Source organism: Hypanus sabinus, chromosome 1 (genome assembly GCF_030144855.1).
Source record: "Hypanus sabinus isolate sHypSab1 chromosome 1, sHypSab1.hap1, whole genome shotgun sequence".
NCBI lineage: Eukaryota > Metazoa > Chordata > Chondrichthyes > Myliobatiformes > Dasyatidae > Hypanus > Hypanus sabinus.
This window is the reverse complement of record NC_082706.1, coordinates 42,236,718-42,254,702: the sequence shown is the minus strand read 5'-3', so window position 1 is coordinate 42,254,702 and position 17,985 is coordinate 42,236,718. Positions and strand designations below refer to the sequence as shown.

At 50.0% G+C, this 17,985-nt stretch overlaps 1 protein-coding gene across 1 annotated transcript in view; it reads left to right on the top strand.

Annotated features, from left to right (window-relative positions):
• LOC132393518 (sodium channel subunit beta-1-like) overlaps positions 1 to 16,752 on the top strand; it is a 141,732-nt gene extending 124,980 nt beyond the window's left edge. The window contains exon 6 of the mRNA XM_059968930.1: positions 16,154 to 16,752. The gene's annotated coding sequence lies outside the window, so the exon portion shown is untranslated. The remainder of the gene's footprint in view (positions 1 to 16,153) is intronic.
• Positions 16,753 to 17,985: the final 1,233 nt, after the last annotated feature.

Genomic DNA, 17,985 nt, shown 5'->3' with positions numbered 1-17,985 from the left:
GAGACTTGGGGACACAGGGACAGGGGGACATAGGGACACAGGGACAGAGAGGCACAGGGACAGAGAGGCACAGGGATGCAGGGACAGAGACACAGGGACAGAGAGACACAGAGACACAGGGACAGAGAGACACAGAGACACAGGGACAGGGAGACACAGGGACAGGGAGACACAGGGACAGGGAGACACAGGGACAGAGAGACACAGGGACAGAGAGGCACAGGGACAGAGAGGCACAGGGACAGAGAGGCACAGAGACACAGTGACAGAGAGACTTGGGGACACAGGGACAGGGGGACATAGGGACACAGGGACAGAGAGGCACAGGGACAGAGAGGCACAGGGATGCAGGGACAGAGACACAGGGACAGAGAGACACAGAGACACAGGGACAGAGAGACACAGAGACACAGGGACAGGGAGACACAGGGACAGGGAGACACAGGGACAGGGAGACACAGGGACAGAGAGACACAGGGACAGAGAGGCACAGGGACACAGAGACACGGAGACACAGGGACACAGAGACACGGAGACACAGGGACAGAGAGACACGGAGAGACAGGGACAGAGAGACGGGGACACAGGGACAGAGAGACGGGGACACAGGGTCAGAGAGACACAGGGACAGAGAGGCACAGGGACACAGAGACACGGAGACACAGGGACAGAGAGACACGGAGACACAGGGACAGAGAGACATGGAGAGACAGGGACAGAGACACAGGGACACAGGGTCAGAGAGACACAGGGACAGAGAGACACAGGGACAGAGAGGCACAGGGACAGAGAGGCACAGGGACACAGGGACAGAGAGACACAGGGACAGAGAGACACAGGGACAGAGAGACACAGGGACAGAGAGACAGAGAGACACAGGGACACAGTGACAGAGAGGCACAGGGACAGAGAGGCACGGGGAGAGAGAGGCACGGGGAGAGAGAGACACGGGGAGAGAGAGACACGGGGAGAGAGAGACACGGGGACAGAGAGACACAGAGTCAGAGAGACACAGGGTCAGAGAGACACAGGGACAGAGAGACACAGGGACAGAGAGACACAGGGACAGAGAGAGACACATGGGACACAGGGACAGAGAGGCACGGGGACACAGAGACACAGGGACAGAGAGAGACACAGGGACAGAGAGGCACAGGGACAGAGAGACACTGGTACAGAGAGAGACACAGGGACACAGGGACAGAGAGACACAGGGACAGAGAGAGACACAGGGTCATGGGGACAGAGAGGTACAGGGACAGAGAGACACAGGGACACAGGGACAGAGAGACACAGCGACAGAGAGAGACACAGGGACAGAGAGACACGGGGACACAGGGGCAGAGAGACACGGGGACACAGGGACAGAGAGACACGGGGACAGGGACAGAGAGACACGGGGACAGGGACAGAGAGACACAGGGACACAGGGACAGAGAGACACAGGGACAGAGAGGCAGGGACAGAGAGACACAGGGACAGAGAGGCAGGGACAGGGAGATAAGGGACACGGGAACAGAGAGATAGGGAGATGGGGACATGGGGACACAGAGGCACGGGGACAGAGAGAGACACAGGGACAGAGAGACACAGGGTCACAGGGACATGGGGACAGAGAGATAGGGAGACGGGGACATGGGGACAGAGAGAGAGACAAAGAGACAGAGAAACGGATTCCAATGTTGATAAGCAACGTTCAGACCTCCATAACAGTTTTAACCCCTGAAAAGGAGGGATAGGCCATCCACCACTCATGGGTGTTACAGACTTGTGCAGTTGAAAAAGCACAGAAACAGAGCCTTTGGCCAACATTCAGAAGAAGAATCAGGTTTATTATCACCGACTTAGATGAAGTGAAGCTTGTTTTGTGGCAGCAAGATGGAAACATTACCATAAATTACAAAGATATCTATAGTGCATGAAAGGAATGGTGAGGCAGTGTTCATGGATTTGGGGCCTGTTCAGAAATCTGATGACGGAAGGGAAGAAGCTGTTCCTGAATCGTAGAGTGTGGGTCCTCAGGCTCCTGAACCTCCTCCTCGATGGTAGTAATGAGAAGAGGACATGTCGTGGGTGATGAGGATCTTTAGTGACGAATGCCACCTTCTTAAGGCACTGACTCGTGTAGATATCCTGGATGGTGGAGAGTGTTGTGCCCAGGATGGAACTGGCAGAGTTCAATCCTCTGCACTCTCTTGTGATCCTGTTCACCGGAGTCTCCATGTCAGTGGCTACCAGTCAGAATGTGCTCCACCGTACATCTGTAGAAGTTTGCAAGAGCCTTTGGAGTCAGGCCAGACTCCAGAGGACCAGGGTTCAGAAAGCGATATGCCTGTAGTTAAGTTACTGTGATGACATAGGATACAAGTGTGATGAAAGGATATGGTGTATTTTTAACACAGAGCACAAGAAGGATCTGGAATTTGACTGAGGGTAACTTGAAGGTTTTGGTAATGGATACATGGCTGGGTGGGTGTTGTGGGGACAAGCTCCCACTACCTATAACTCTCCCAATGGCGTGCATCTCAAATAGTCTCTGACAACCAAGTCCAGCTCCTGGCCTTCACGTGTGGCTTAGCTACTGGCCAGTGAGGTCTCTTCAATTGACAAGGGAAAGGGCAAGGGCAGGTTATTGGCACCTTCAAACCAGTCGCTTAGGGCAGCATTAGTTGGCAGCTCATCTTTGAGAAGGAAAAATGACCTCAAACCTCCCCCCCACCCCACCCCGCCTTGCAGCTATACCCACTCATGGGGAATTCTTCAGGGGTAAACCCTGAAGGGCAGTCGGGAGCTGGAGTCCCTGAGAGAGCCCTAAGTTGCGTTCAATGCTGACTGCATGTGGTGCTGCTGATGCTGAATGTTATCGCCCTCTCATGATTCATCAGGTGCATGGAGAGGGGGAGCCTGCTACACGGGGAGCAGCTTGCTCTCCGTATCGTTCTGCGCTAGACTGTGTACTGGCTTGTGTTCATAATGCAGACAGCTGGGACACAACATCCGCAATCAACCACGACCAATGGAGGGCCACATCGGTACTGCAATTGGTTTAGTATTGTCACCTCGCTAAATACAGTGAAAGGCTTGTCCTACACACTGTTAATGCAGTCATTATATAGAGCGTTGGGGTAGAACAAGGTAAAACTGTAACAGAATGCAGAATAAAGTGTAACAGCTACAGAGAAAGTGCAGTGCAGGCAGGCAATGAGGTATAAATTCATACCAAGGTATACTGTGGCATCGAGAGTCCAACCTGGCGCCCAGGAGGTTTGTTCGAGTCTGCTGACAGAGGCTGGTGGTACGTGCTTCAGGCTTTTGTGCGTTCAGCCCGATAGGGGAGGGGCAACGCGAGAATATCTGGGGTGGGTGGGATCCTCGATAATGTTGGCTGCCGGGCAGCTTGGTCGCAGAATGGTTGGTGTAACGCTGCTACAGGGCCAGCTGTACGATCGGGGGTTCGATTCCTGCCGCTGGCCGGAAGGAGTCTGCCCATTTGCACCATGGCCGGGCAGGTTTCCTCCCACAGTCCAAAGCTGCACTCGCAGCTTAGAGTTAGAGAGTTGAAGGCAGCGGAAGACTGCCGTTATGCCAGTCGCTGACTGGATTTCACATGAACTCTAAGTTTCAATGTAACAAATAAAGCTAATCTTTAAAAAATCCTTACCGAGGCACTGTGAAGTGTGGATGGAGTCCAACAGAGGTCAATTCCTGTGATATGCTGAGCTGCGTCCACAACTCTCTGGGTGTGGGGAATCAGTCGAGTAATATACCACCTGCCCTTCCCGTAATCACCAGCCATGTCAATGTCATTCAACTTTAAAAGTATATTTATTACCAACATACTTTATACAGCTTTAAGATTCATCTTCTTGCAGGCAGCCACAAAACAAAGGAACACAATAGCACCAGACACAAAATGCCGGTGGAACGCAGCAGGCCAGGCAGCACTGTCAACGTTTCGGGCCGAGACCCTTCGTCAGGACTAACTGAAAGAAAAGATAATAAGAGATATGAAAGTGGGAGGGGGAGGGGGAAATGTGAAATGATGGGAGAAGACTGGAGGGGGTGGGATGAAGCTGAGAGCCAGACAGGTGATTGGCAGATGGGATACTGAGCTGGAGAAGGGAAAGGATCATGGGACGGGAGGCCGAGGGAGACAGAAAGGGGGAGGGGAGCACCAGAGGGAGATGGAGAACAGGCAGAGTGATGGGCAGAGAGAGAGAAAAAAAAAGAGGAGGGGGAAGAAAACTAAATATATCAGGGATGGGGTAAGAAGGGGAGGAGGGGCATTAACGGAAGTTAGAGAAGTCAATGTTCATGCCATCAGGTTGGAGGTTCCTTGGAACGCAATAGGACCCATTGAATAAGCCACCCAACGAAGACCAGCAAACACCCAAGAACGAGTCATGGAAACGATGAAAGTGAACAAGTAATACTCAGAGCCCGAGCTCAGTCCATGAAAGTGAACAAGTAATACTCAGAGCCCGAGCTCAGTCCATGAAAGTGAACAAGTAATACTCAGAGCCCGAGCTCAGTCCATGAAAGTGAACAAGTAATACTCAGAGCCCGAGCTCAGTCCATGAAAGTGAACAAGTAATACTCAGAGCCCGAGCTCAGTCCATGAAAGTGAACAAGTAACACTCAGAGCCCGAGCTCAGTCCATGAAAGTGAACAAGTAACACTCAGAGCCCGAGCTCAGTCCATGAAAGTGAACAAGTAATACTCAGAGCCCGAGCTCAGTCCATGAAAGTGAACAAGTAATACTCAGAGCCCGAGCTCAGTCCATGAAAGTGAACAAGTAATACTCAGAGCCCGAGCTCAGTCCATGAAAGCCAGTGTAGAACCACGAAGAGAAATACTGCCGTCGCTGGCCAACGACCCTGACAGCTGCAGAGTCAGTCCAGCACAAAGGCGAATTAACCAGCCAGCTGGACGCCGGCCCGAATCCTCGGCCCCAGCCACCTGAACTTACCAATGTGACCCGGCGCTGAAATAGCCCCAGCACCGGCCTGTTTCTCCTGCCCCCTCCGGCCTCGAGCTGTGAGCCGCGATCACGCTGCGGTCTCAGGCGGAGCGGCTGCTGGACCGAGCTGCGATGCGTCGGGATAAGAGGCTTTCAGTGGTGCGTCTGTAAACGCTGGTGAGGTTGATCAGGCACATATTTCCTTCGCCAAATGAGGAAAGGGAGGTGCTGGTGAGCGTCTATGTGTTTGGACCAGGACAGGTGACGTTTATACCAGCAAACTAGAAGCTCCCAATCGTCTCCACCTGAGCAGGAGATGTATGCTCTATCTACAATGATTTACGGCTTTCTATCTGATGATTAGAATAATAACAGGATAGGTTTAATAACCTACAGTGCTATTTCCAGAATATCCAATTGCAGGTTAATATCAAAATGAGTCTCTGGCAGCCAATCGCACCGCACACTGTGAGCTCTTTTGTAGTCAGTAAGGGGGTTAGCGCACTCTGGGCAGTGACTCACGTAATGGGAGCGACTGACTGAAGGCAGCCAGTGCTCAGGCATCAGAATCGGGCCTGTTATCACTGGCGTTGAGTACGTCATGAAATTTGTTGTTCTATGGTAGCAAGAATCAGAAGCAAGTCTATCAACACCGGCGTATGTTGTGAAATTCATTAAGATATTATGAAAAAGCAATAAATAAATAAATGGAGCTCATGAGTTCATGGGCTCAGGGACCACTCTCAGTTCTGGTGGAAGGAGCTGTTTCTGAAAGGTTGAGTGTGGCTCCCCTACATCCTCCCTGAAGGTAATAAAGTGAGGAGGGCGCATCCCGAGTGGTGACAATCCTTAGTGATGGATGTGAGGATATCGTCGAGGGTGGGGGAGGGTTGTGCCCCCGACGGAGCTGGCTGAGCCCACTACCCTCAGTAGCCCCTCGCGATCCTGTGCCCCGGATCCCTCCGCAGCAGGTGGCAATGCAGCCAGTCACAATCTCTGTTTCTGCTGTTAGCTACTGAATAGTTAATGTCGTGGTTTCAGTCACCTCAGCGCAGTCTTAAACTGCTCCTTTCCGTGTGCAATTCCGGGGATGTGGAGATCTCAGAAAAGGTGCAGGAGAGGCTTATCAGGATGCTGCAAGCAAGAGAAGATCTGCAGATGCTGGAAGTCCAAGCTCCACACACAAAACGCTGGAGGAACTCAGCAGGTCAGGCGGCATCTACAGAAAAGAGTAGACAGTCGACATCTTGGGCCGAACCCCTTTGGCAGGGCTCACAATGGGTTCCACTGAGTTCTGCCCAAGGGTCTCGGCCCAGAACATCGCATCTTTTCTGTAGATCCTGCCTGGCCTGCTGGGTTCCTCCAGCATTTTGTGTTTGTTACCAGGATGTAGCCTGAATTAGCCATGTACTGTAAAGTAATATCGGGCAAATTGGGGTTGTTTCCTCTGGGTGGTGATGAGCTGCAGACTCTGTCAAGATCATGGCTTAGAATTAAGTGTCTTTTTTAAGTTTGCAGAGATGGTTTCAGGGACAAAGAGGGGAGTTAGGTGTCAGATTAGGGCTTAAGGACGGGGATATGGTGGAGTTCTGTGCTCTGTGTCTGAAGGTCAGCAATGTGGACGGGCAACAAAGGACATCCAGAGTTGAGGCCTCTGCTTTGTGCTCGAAGGCCAGTGACGCGGACCCCCATGGCTTCCGGGATGCGTGGGCAGGAATCACGAAGATCAGTCGGTCAGTCAGAGTTCGAGCCCCAGGGTCCCATCATCGGCTATGCCAGGGGTCGATACCAAAGGTCAAAGGCTCAAGGCTGGTCGGAAGTCCCGAATTCACGACCCAGTGGCCGGAGCCTGGAGGCCCAGAGGCCTGACCTGGAGTTGAAGGTCAGTCCGTGTCTGTGGGCGGGAAGGGAGGGAGGGGGTTGATCTGTTGCCATTGTCCCGTTTTGTTCTGTGGAGCATCGTGGGCATGCTACATTGGCACCAGAATGTGGGCTGCCCCAGCAAACCCTTTGGCCATGTTGGATGTAAAACCTTGCAGAGGTTTTTATAAAACGTGAGGCCATGCTGCAGCTGGGTAACAGTTTGGTGAGTCTGAGCCTGGGGTTAATGAGTTCATTTCTGTTTGCCCCATTACAAGATTGGTGGGGGGGGGGGAGGCTTAGGAGAGGGACAAGAATCAGTTCACCATGAAGCTGACTGCACTGAAGGGTGTATGATCTATATGATGCCAGGTTAGACAAACTTCAAGCAACACACGCTGAAACGTTGGAGGAACTCAACAGGCCAGGCGTGAAGGGTCTCGGCCCAAAATGTCAACTGTTTGCTCTTTTCCACAGATGCTGCCCGGCCTGCTGAGTTCCGCCAGTGTTCTGTGTGCGTCGCTCGGATTTCCGGCGCCTGTCGATTTTCTCGCGTCTGCGGTTAGACAAAGTTCGGTTGTTTTCTCTGATGCGGCGAGGGCCGAGTGGAGGTCGGACAGAAGTTTGTACAAGTATGAGGACTGTGAATAGGATCGACAGCAGGAAGGGCAGAAAGATCAAACACCGGGGGCCAGGCTCTCGAGTGGGAGGGAGGAAGCTTAAAGGCGAGATTAGGGGAAATTTGATTTCTACGGAGTGCCAGGCCCCTGGAATAGATTTCTAGGTGTAGGTGAGGGAGTTAAGATGTAGGTGGGAATTACGAGGCTTTAAATAGACAGGTGGTTATGAAGACAATGGAGGGATATGAATCATTCACAGCACATTCAGTGTAAATTGGTATCAAGATCTCCACAACACCATGAGGCCTGTCCAGTGCTGTACAGTTCTGCAGTCTTTTGAAACCTCACAACAGTAGTTTAATTCCCTTTTAAAAACTGTACTATGAGGAACTTTACTATCCTGGCCTTGTTATAATCATAAAGTGACTATAATGGGAGGTTATTACTATTGTAATCAATATTCGGGTAGCATCTCACTGTCCTATGTCCAAAGTGACAATTACGGGGGCAATGTCATAATGTGTTGTCTCCTGAAAGGTTCAAAGGTTCATTTACTAACAAAGCATGCATCCGTACACAACTCTGAAATTCGTCTTCTCCGGATAGCCATGAGAAAAGAACATGAAAGTCTTTCAGACAGAAACATTCAACCCAAAGCCCCACTCCCCCGAACAAAAGCAGAACAGCATCTCGATCATCAACCACCCTCCCCCTGCACAAAATGGAACAGGATCATCGGCCCCCCCAAAAAAACAACCCCTACCCTCCCCAAAAACCAGCAGAGCATCAGCCCCGGCTCACACAACAAAACAGAAAAGGAGCAGGCGGTAAAAACACAAACTATAAAAAGTTCACAGTTCATCAATACAATACTCCAATCCACAAACAGAGAACCACGATATTTGTCGAAAGAGGGGGACACTGTACGAGGCAGAGAGGCCTACCCACCTACCACGGCAAGCCACACAGTGATAGGCCGCTCACAGACTCCTTCTCAGCAGCGAGCGAAAGTCAGGCAGTCGGCACCGAAACCCTCGCTCGCCACCAACAGTGGCGGAGGAGCTGGAGATGTCTCAGTAAAGGCCGGTGGGGGGGGTGTTGTGCTATTTTAACAACAGCCTGTGAAGGAATGGCATATGAACCAGGGTCAGAATCAGGTATGTTGTAAAAGTTGTTTTGTGGAAGCAGTACAGTGCAAGGTGTTCAAAACTACTGTAAGTTACAATAAATATGGAACAAGAGTCACAATAAAAAATAAAATAAATGGATAGTGCCTTAGAGGCCCCAATGTGGGGCTAATACAGAGTCACACAGCCCAGAAACTGGCCCCTCGGCCCAACTGGTTCATGCTGACCAAAATGCTCGAAGGTACCAGGGTTCCATTTTTTTCCATCTCCCACGGTCCTTACCGTTTCTATAGCAACTAGAAAAGGACAAATCTCTCATCCTTGAATCTCCAAGCTATTTCTATCTCCCTGCTATTTCAATTACATTAATAACCGACGGTGTCAGTGCTGTAATATCCATAAGGGAATTAATGCTCACAAAGCTAATTGTGTGATAATTAATCAAAGTTTAACCACTTGTGTGTTAACGATGAGAGCCACATTTCGCTATGATAATTTTATTGTGAACTACAATAATCTTGGCATCATAATTGGTATTTATTGTGCCAAGGTACAGTGAAAGTTGGTCTTGTAGACTGCCTACAGATCAGACCATTACATAGTGCACTGAGGTAGAACAAGGGAAAACAGTGACAGGTGCAGAATGGAGCATTACAGTTACGGAGAGTGCAGTGCAGGTAGACAATAAGGTGCAAGGGCCAGGACAAGGTAGACGGGGAATTAGAATCGGCTTATTATTGTCACAAGTGCTGAGGTACAATGAAAAGGTTGTCTTACAGATCGAATCGTTACACAGTCCACAGAACAGGATGAAAGGATAAAGTGTAGAATAAAGTGTAACAGTTACAGGGAAAGACGATGATGTGTAGGTTCATAATGAGGGAGAGTGTGAGGTCAGAAGTCCTTCGTATCATGCAAGGGTCTGATAGCAGCGGGGTAGAAGCTGTCCTCGAGCCTGGTAATACGTGCTTTCAGGATTTTGAATCTTCTGCCCGACGGGAGAGGGGAGAAGAGGGAATGGCCGGGGTGGGTGAGGTCTTTTGATTATGCAGGCTGCTTTACTGAGACATCGGGAAGTATAGACAGTAGCCATGGAGGGGAGGCAGATGTTGGAGATTTCCCTATTACAGTAATTTGAAAATAAAACAATCGACAGTGCTGTACTGATAAGAGATTAATATCCCAAACCACCACTTCCACTCCAGCTGTCGGGGAGTGTTAATATCCAATATCACCATCACCGAGATAAAGAGTTAAAATCCCTTTGTGCTCTGTTGTTAATTAACTACAGTGATATAGTACTCAATAGCGCTAATTCCTTAGTAACTGGATAATGACTTTAGCATATTGGCCATTAAGAAGTTATTATCCATGCTGCAATCACTGGTAGCCTGTCTACATAGCCAAGAAAGCTCACTATCACCTCTGCTTCCTCCAGAGGCAGGTCCCCGCTGACCCTCACCAATTTTTATCAATGCACCACAGCAAGAAGCTAAAGAGAGACGTGGACCACAGATCAGCACATCACAGGAAGCAGCCCTCCCTCCAAGGTTTAATCTAAGGCTCCATTCTCTCTTCTCCCATCTCCCACCAGAACAAACTGAAGGCACATAGCATCAGGCTCAAAGGCAGCTTCTAACTCATTGTTATAGATTACGGAATGGTTCCCCGATAAGATAAAATGGACACCTGACCTCATACTTAACCTTGTGATGATCTTGCACCTTGATCAGAGATTTAGGGACCCAGGGCCTTACTCGTTGGAGAGAAGGAGGATGAGAGGAGACATGATAGAGGTATACAAGATATTAAGAGGAATAGACAGAGTGGACAGCCAGCGCCTCTTCCCCAGGGCACCACTGCTCAGTACAAGAGGACATGGCTTTAAGGTAAGGGGAGGGAAGTTCAAGGGGGATATTAGAGGAAGTTTTTTTACTCCGAGAGTGGTTGGTGCATGGAGGGCACTGCCTGAGTCAGTGGTGGAGGCAGATGCACTAGTGAAGTTTAAGAGACTACTAGACAGGTATATGGAGGAATTTAAGGTGGGGGTTATATGGGAGGCAGAATTTGAGGGTCGGCACAACATTTTGGGCTGAAGGGCCTGTACTGTGTTGTACTGTTCTATGTTATTGTTTACCTGCACTGCACTCTTTCTGTAGCTGTTACACTGCATTCTGCACTGTTATTGTTTTACCTTGTCCTACCTCAATGAATGCATCTACAGGAACACTATGCAGGAGAAACTTTTCACTGGACCTTGGTACAGGTGACGATAATAAACTGCTGCAGTTCCTATCCAAGTACACGATGATCAGTGGGTGGGTTGTATCCGCACAATGTTATGTGGAGACTGCAGCAGAGTTTTGATAATCCAGCGATGCTTGGGACTGGAAGATTCTTCCCGGTTATCAAGTGTAGGAGTAAACAGGAAGCCACTCAAAGCTGGTGCTTGAAATAACGGGTGATTTATTGATGCTAATGCGCACGTCAGCTAAAGCTGATAACCTGGAGCACGGATCTGGGACAGCTTTTACATCCCCAGATAACAAGATTGCAAAGAAACATGATTTCTAGGTTTTGATAGTAGAATAATGGTTGCAGAAAGACTTAATTAAGTAACAAACTAGGTCTTGATTAGAGAATAAAATTATTATTGACAAGTCTAACAGCAAAACATCAGTGGTGTACACTGTTGCATAATTTGTGAGGTTCCTTAAACCTGGTGCTGTCACTGCTAAGTTCCATGTCTCTACTTTTAGACTTGGTCTGTGGTTCCCTGTTTCCCTATTAGCACATCCACGTCCCTATTACCCCTTATTCTCCCTTCCTTAGGACTATAGGTCCCCCAGAACACCGAATGTTAATCCAGTGAATACTGCAGCACACTATTAATTCGAAAGAGAGTCTCCGTGAGCCCAGGAATGGGGTTTCAGTGAGCTGGAAGCTAATGTGCATGGTAAGCCAACTCTTAGGTTCTGGGAACAATCAGACAGCAGATTCTATCATTTACAGAATCAGAATCAGGTCTATTATTCTAGGAATATAAAACAGTGATAATGGTTCTGATTCTAACCTGCTTTTATAAGTCTATTGACTATTACTGAATGGGCCATCAGCCCGTTAACACGGCCTCATTATCTGTTTGTTTAAGCTTGCAGTAATTTTTATGAATTGCATTGTACTGCTGCTGCAAAACATTAAATTTCACAATGTACTCTATGGCAGTGATAATCAGCCTGATTCTGACTACTGAATGTCCCCGAATATGGCAAAGTGGGCCCCTGACCTCACTGTCTTCCTTGGTGTGGCCCCTGACCTCACTGTCTGCCTTGGTGTGGCCCCCGACCTCACTGTCTACATTGGTGTGGCCCCCGACCTCACTGTCTGCCTTGGTGTGGCCCCCGACCTCACTGTCTGCCTTGGTGTGGCCCCTGACCTCACTGTCTACCTTGGTGGGGCCCATGACCTCACTGTCTACCTTGGTGTGGCCCCCGACCTCACTGTCTACATTGGTGTGGCCCCCGACCTCACTGTCTGCCTTGGTGTGGCCCCTGACCTCACTGTTGTCTGCCTTGGTGTGGCCCCTGACATCACTGTCTGCCTTGGTGTGGCCCCTGACCTCACTGTCTGCCTTGGTGTGGCCCCTGACCTCACTGTCTGCCTTGGTGTGGCCCCCGACCTCACTGTCTGCCTTGGTGTGGCCCCCGACCTCACTGTCTACATTGGTGTGGCCCCCGACCTCACTGTCTGCCTTGGTGTGGCCCCTGACCTCACTGTCTGCCTTGGTGTGGCCCCTGACCTCACTGTCTGCCTTGGTGTGGCCCCCGACCTCACTGTCTGCCTTGGTGTGGCCCCCGACCTCACTGTCTACCTTGGTGTGGCCCCCGACCTCACTGTCTGCCTTGGTGTGGCCCCTGACCTCACTGTCTACCTTGGTGGGGCCCCTGACCTCACTGTCTACCTTGGTGTGGCCCCCGACCTCACTGTCTACATTGGTGTGGCCCCCGACCTCACTGTCTACCTTGGTGGGGCCCCTGACCTCACTGTCTACCTTGGTGTGGCCCCCGACCTCACTGTCTACATTGGTGTGGCCCCCGACCTCACTGTCTGCCTTGGTGTGGCCCCTGACCTCACTGTCTACCTTGGTGTGGCCCCTGACCTCACTGTCTACCTTGGTGTGGCCCCCGACCTCACTGTCTGCCTTGGTGTGGCCCCTGACCTCACTGTCTACCTTGGTGGGGCCCCTGACCTCACTGTCTACCTTGGTGTGGCCCCCGACCTCACTGTCTACATTGGTGTGGCCCCAGACCTCACTGTCTGCCTTGGTGTGGCCCCCGACCTCACTGTCTGCCTTGGTGTGGCCCCTGACCTCACTGTCTGCCTTGGTGTGGCCCCTGACCTCACTGTCTACCTTGGTGTGGCCCCTGACCTCACTGTCTGCCTTGGTGTGGCCCCCGACCTCACTGTCTACCTTGGTGTGGCCCCTGACCTCACTGTCTACCTTGGTGTGGCCCCTGACCTCACTGTCTGCCTTGGTGTGGCCCCCGACCTCACTGTCTACCTTGGTGTGGCCCCTGACCTCACTGTCTACCTTGGTGTGGCCCCAGACCTCACTGTCTGCCTTGGTGTGGCCCCCGACCTCACTGTCTGCCTTGGTGTGGCCCCCGACCCCACTGTCTGCCTTGGTGTGGCCCCCGACCTCACTGTCTACCTTGGTGTGGCCCCTGACCTCACTGTCTGCCTTGGTGTGGCCCCCGACCTCACTGTCTACCTTGGTGTGGCTCCCAACCTCACTGTCTACCTTGGTGTGGCCCCAGACCTCACTGTCTGCCTTGGTGTGGCCCCCGACCTCACTGTCTGCCTTGGTGTGGCCCCCGACCTCACTGTCTACCTTGGTGTGGCCCCTGACCTCACTGTCTGCCTTGGTGTGGCCCCTGACCTCACTGTCTACCTTGGTGTGGCCCCTGACCTCACTGTCTGCCTTGGTGTGGCCCCCGACCTCACTGTCTACCTTGGTGTGGCCCCTGACCTCACTGTCTACCTTGGTGTGGCCCCTGACCTCACTGTCTACCTTGGTGTGGCCCTTGCACTTTATAGTCTACCTGTGACACATAACGTTAGTTCTTTGCCCTTGTATTACTTCAATGAACTGATGTGATGAAATGATACATCTAGATGGCATGCAAACCGATGTCTTGCACTGTTCTTTGATACGCATGACAATAGTAATTGAATGTTGTGATTTAATTTACCAGTGTTTTTCTGTGCTTTTACATAAGAACACAAGAAACAGGAGCAGGAGTCAGCAGTTGAGCCTTGACCACCAGTCACCAGATCATGGCTGATCCACCTACCTGCCTTTTCCCCATAGCCCTTAATTCCCCTGCTATGCCAAGTGTGTCTAAAGTGTAGTCAATGAGTCTGCCTCGACTGTTTCCCTGGACAGAGAATTCTACAGATTCACTACTCTGTTTGGAAAGAAGTTTCTCCTCATTCCCATCTTAGTTCTATTCCACCAAACCTTGAGGCTAAGTCCCCTAGTTCTAGTCTCACTTACCACTGCAAACAATGTTTCTGCTTCTATCCTATCTATCCCTTTCATAATTTTATATATTTCTGTGAGATTCCCTCCCATTCTTCTGAATTCCAGTGAGTGTAGTCCAAGATGACTCAACCTCTCCTCATAGGTTAAACCTCTCCTCATTTCCAGAATCAATTTGCAATTTTAATATCTCTCAGTTATAGGGTATGGACATAAGCATTGCCCTCAATTATATGCAAATTAAAGCAATTATCACCCTCTCCCCTTAGCCCCATTCTCCTGAGTGTTCCAGATATTCACCTTCCTCTGTGAGAAGACGTTCTATCTCCTCGATCGGAGCTCTCCCTCGAGTGGAAAGATCTTCACATCTACCCTGCCGTGCCCCCTCATGGCCTACGAGGTTTCAGTAAGATTGCCCCTCACTCTTCTGAAGCACAACAAGTATGGAACACCTCTCCCATCCTGGGAATTGGCCTAGTGAATCTCTCAAAGTCAAGTTCATTGTCAGATGCACAGGTGGAATGATAAAGTTACAGCAACAGCATCAGAGACACAACATTCACAAGAAAAAAAAATTATGCACAAATTTTATACGAAAGAGTACAATTAGAAAAAAAGTAGTCCAGTTTAGTACAAAGTGGTCACAGTGTTGCTATACCGAGGTAGTGATTAGGGTTGCATCTGTTGGTTCAAGAACCAAATGGTTGAAGGGAAATAGCTGTCCCTGAAAGTCATGGTGTGGGACTTCCTGCCCGATGGGAGCTGTGAAAGGATGGCATGGCCCAGATGGTGGGGATCTTTGATGATGGACTTTGCTTTCTTGACTCAGTGCCTCCTGTAGATATTATCGATGGTGTGGAGGGATATGACCGGGATGTGTTGGGCTGAACCCACTATGCTCTGCAGTTTTTCACTTTACTGCACATTTGTTTTGCTGTACCAGACCAGATGCAACCAGTCAGGATAGGTTCAACAGGAACATCTGTAGAAGTTTCTTAGAATGGTTGGTGACAAGTTGAACCTCCTTAGCCTCCTATGTGTCTTCCTTGCAACTGTGTCTGTATGCTGGACACTACAGGTCACCTGCAGTGTTAATGCCCAGGAATTTAATCCTGCCTACTCTCTCCACTGCTGAACCCTCAAAGTAGACTGAAGTATATTCACCCTCCTTCACCTTCCTGAAGGTAACTGCCAGCTTTTAACTTTTGCTGGCCCTGAGCCAGGGGTTGCTGCTGGGGCACCACCCAACCAGGTGTCCTACCTTGCTCTCCTTTACGCATCCAGTCCTAGTGTAATGTTTCTCAAGTAACTCAGCAAGTCTGAGGTAGCATCTTTCAGACTCACAAAGGGTCTTGATGAAAAGTCTTGGCCGGAAACGTTAATTTTTAAAAATTACTTCCATAGATGCTGCTTGACTTGCTCTGTTTCTCCAGCATTTTGTGTGAGTTGCTCGAGATTTCCAGTATCTGCAGAATCTCATCTGTTTATATCCTTTCTCAAGTAGTGGCGGACCAAAGCTGTGTGCACTCTGCGTCAGAAAATGAAGCACACTTCGTTTTTGCAAGTGGGGCACTGCTAACACTCTGTTGTTCACTAGTGAGACACTACTAACACTCGTTCACTAGTGGGACACTGCTAACTTGTTCACTAGTAGGACACTGCTAACTTGTTCACTAGTAGGACACTGCTAACTTGTTCACTGGTGGGGCACTGCTAACTTGTTCACTGGTGGGGCACTGCTAACTTGTTCACTAGTGGGACACTGCTAACACTTGTTCACTGGTGGGGCACTGCTAACTTGTTCACTAGTGGGACACTGCTAACACTTGTTCACTGGTGGGGCACTGCTAACATTTGTTCACTAGTGGGACACTGCTAACTTGTTCACTAGTGGGGCACTGCTAACACTTGTTCACTGGTGGGGCACTGCTAACATTTGTTCACTAGTGGGACACTGCTAACACTTGTTCACTAGTGGGGCACTGCTAACTTCTTCACTAGTCGGGTGCTGTTAACACTCTCTCATTTTGCTTTTGCCCTTCAGGTGTTGAAAATGGACTTCAAGAACGTGGCATGTGTGGGCCGACCCTCCTCGCAGAGGGGCTAAATATCTCCATCAGTTTTATCTCTTTTATGCAAGTTTCACTTCAGAGAGAATGCTTAAGACATTAAACATGCATGATCCTATACAAAATCAACGACGACACAAAAAAAAATAATTATTGCGATCAACAAGATGTTTCCCATATGCCTACCAAAGAGGTCGCCCGCCTCGCTGGATTAGTCGCAACTTTGCAAAGCTCCTGGTATTTTTTTAAACAGAAAATACCAGAGCAAGAAGTGCTTTGCAGGAATCTGAGATGAAGGAGGGGTGTTCCTTTTGCAAGGCTGTCCGCTGTAGGGTTTGAGATTGCTTGATAACTCTGGGGGTTCCCTGATCCATCCTTAGTCCTGCTCTCTCCCAAATCCCTTCTCAGCCTCCCTGCCCGTGAATAACATGTAGGCTCCAGTTCCACACTGGGGAGAGGGCCCCCCCCCACCCCGCTTGGGGACGAGAAGGGTATGGAGTAGTAGGGTGGAGTGGGGAATTAGCTGTCCGGCTCCCAGTTTGTAGCTTGGCATCTTGCTCTTTCAGTCAAGACGAGACCCTTCGCATTTATCCTCAAAACAAGAGTCTGTGGGGGGGGGGGGGGGATAGAAGCAGGGTCTTGCACTGTGTTGACTTTGGCCGAGTGGGCACCACACTCGAAGCGGGGTTGTATGGGACTGAGATGTGGGACAGGGAAAATCTCATTGTCCGCATGTGGAGTTTGAAGCAAGGGGGGAGGTACCTTTTATCCCGACACCGCTCCCCTCACCAATAACCTCCACCCCACCCCCAGGATAATTCCTGCCTTCCCTCCAAATTGCGGTCACCTGTAAGGGCCTTATCGTTCCTGAATGTCCCGTTTCTGCAGTGACTGTCCGCCCTACAGGCAGAGTGTTGCTTGAAGATACAGTCTCCCCATTATTGTTTACAGGCATACAATGCCTGGATCGCCTGGTGACATGGGCGCAGACCTGCTGTCCTATCGGCTGACTCACAGTGCCCTAGTCTTTGCCACACTGTACTCATTACAACATCCCAGTGTTGTCTCAGGTACAGTGTTACTGTCCTTGCTAGAGGCACAATCTCAAGGTCAAAGTCAATTTTATTGTCAGGTACACAAGTCCACATGAACACTGATGTAATGAAAACTGTACTTGCTGCAGCACCACAGCCACACAGAATCAGATAAGCAGCATTCACGCAAAAAAAAAATAATTGAGACATTAATTAAACACAATCTTTTCAAGAAAGAACCCAATTAGAACAACAATCAAAGTGGTCCTAGAGTTGCTGTACTGAAGTCGTGATTATGGTTGTGCTGGCTGGTTCAGGAACCGAATGGTTGAAGGGAAGTTGCTGTTCCTGAACCTGGTGGTGTGGGACTTCGGGCTTCCTGCCCCATGGTAGTTGAGAGAAGATGGCGTGGCCCAGATGGTGAGGGATCTTTGACGATGGACGTTGCCTTCTTGAGGCAGCACCTCCTGCAGATACCGATGCTGGGGAGGGATGTGTCCGTGCTGCATGAGGCTGAGTACACTACTCTCTTCAGCTCCTTACGTTCCTGTGCATTCAAATTGCCGTACCAGACTGCTGAGGACAGATTCAACAGGACAGCTGTAGAGATTTGTTAGAACAGTCACCGACAAATCAAAACTCCTGAAAAAGTAATGGCGTTGGTGTGACTTCCTTGTGATAGCGTCCATGTGTGTCTGATTAAAAAAAACCTAAACTTGAGACGTTCAGGTGTAAAGTGAGGGGGCAGATAGAGGGGCACCACTATAGCGTAG